At 49.3% G+C, this 1,912-nt stretch overlaps 1 protein-coding gene across 1 annotated transcript in view; it reads right to left on the bottom strand.

Moving 5' to 3' along the window:
• Positions 1-1,912, bottom strand: part of SLC8B1 (solute carrier family 8 (sodium/lithium/calcium exchanger), member B1) — a 25,184-nt gene that overhangs the window by 16,921 nt on the left and 6,351 nt on the right. The gene's annotated exons all lie outside the window — the stretch shown is intronic.

Here is a 1,912-nt window from a genome sequence, read left to right on the forward strand (position 1 = left end):
AAGCTTGTTTCAGCCACAAGCCAAGCTGATGGCTGCCAGTACAGTGGTGTTGGTGCTAGCCTCTCCCACCTCCTCAGCAGCGCTAAGGATGTTCAACTGCAGCTTAGGCCTGTTCTCCTCTGGCAAGTGGACATCCCCCAAGGGCTGCCGGGCTGCCAGAAGGATGTCTGACTGCCAGCTTAGGCCCAATCCCCCCGGGGAGCAGGCCTAAACCAGCAGGTGGTCATACCCCGAGGGGTCCCAGACTGCAAGAGGGCACAGGCTGGGCTGAGGAACCCCCCCGAGTGCACAAATTTTTGTGCACCGGGCCTCTAGTTTAAAAATAAACTTGTGACGGAAATTAACACAAGCAATTCATGAATACATGTTTGTTTCAAACAAGAACAATAAACAATAAAGAAAGATTTCTAGATTTCCCTTCCTTATCCCTGCCGTCCATAATCCCACCTCTCTCCAGAGATCCTGCCATGATCAGTGGGAAGCGTACCCTTACAGACATTTCTCAGTTCAATGACAGTTGGATATTCACCCTATTTTAGTTTGGTTTGTTTCACAGAAATAGATCCATCCCAGGCACCTCTCTACGGAGCACACCTGTGCCCTCCCCACACTCCACAGGTGTATTTCCCTCACCCTCTCTTTCTCCTAAGTTCCATCGGCCCTTCCTTTGCCTCTATAACTTGTTTCCTGAGCCCATTTCTTCTGCAGATCACTTCTACTTGTGACTTTCTAAACAAACCTTCTCTGTGCTATAGATGAGGATGCTGAAAGAAACAGACCCTCCTAAATCTCTTCTTCCTGATTTGCTTTTACCACTTCACGTATCTGCCATATCCGATGTAATAAAAGGCTAACATGCAAATTGTCCTCATGGGCAGGAGTTTGACCAACAGGGAGTTAGAGATGTGCTGACCACTAGGGGGCGGCACGGAACATGGTGGGCATCAGCAATGCGGCCCTGGCAGTGGGTGGCAATGGGGGCACTGCGGGCCCCCGATGAGAGTGGGACCATGGCAGGATGGTGGAGCAGGTGAGTGGGCAGCTGCCAGGCCAAGGTGGGTGCAAAGGGAGCGCCCTCAGGGGACGCTCTGACCTAGGAGCGCAAGGCAGGTGCGAAGGGAGACCCCGGCTGGCAGCCGGCAGCCGGCAGCCAGCCACTGCTAGAGGCCCTACCCGTGCACCAATTTTGTGCACTGGGCCTCTAGTGCTGCCATCCTGATACACAGTGATGAAGAGGGTGATAAAAGTCAAAACATTCTGAGTGCCAGGAGGTTAAATACATCTCACTTAATCTGCACAACAACCTTGTGAGGAAGGTGCTGTTATCATGCCCACAGATGAGGAGAGTAAGGCAGGGTCCCGGTTCCACTCCGAGGTAGTCAGGGCTGGAACCCAGACATTTGAGGCTCTAGAAACCCTACTCCTATCACAGCCCCTGCCTCACTGCAGTCATTTTTTTTTGGTTTTGTTATGTTAATCCTCACCTGAGGATATTTTTCCATTGATTTTTAGAAAGAGTGGAAGGGAGCGGGGAGAGAGAGAGAGAAACATCGATGTGAGAGAGAGAGACATTGATTGGTTGCCTGTAGAACATGCCCAGGGCGGGGATCGTGCCTGCAAAAGAGGTGTGTGCCCGTGACTGGAATAGAGCCCGGACCCTTCAGTCTGTGGGCTGACGCTCTATACACTGAGCCAAACTGGCTAAGGCTCATTTCTTTATTCTTATGTCATCATCCAAATTATCATGGACCAGTGATGTGACAAATTTTAAGGAGACTAGAGTTCATTTCAATTAATATCACCACCACCATAATGAAAACTGGAAAAAGATATTATAAACATAGGTGGAATCAGTTCTTTCCTTTTTTGTTTTTGTAAATAAAAAATGTGATAACTGAATACTAACTATATA

Source organism: Myotis davidii, unplaced genomic scaffold (assembly GCF_000327345.1).
Source record: "Myotis davidii unplaced genomic scaffold, ASM32734v1 scaffold223, whole genome shotgun sequence".
NCBI classification, from domain to species: Eukaryota; Metazoa; Chordata; class Mammalia; order Chiroptera; family Vespertilionidae; genus Myotis; species Myotis davidii.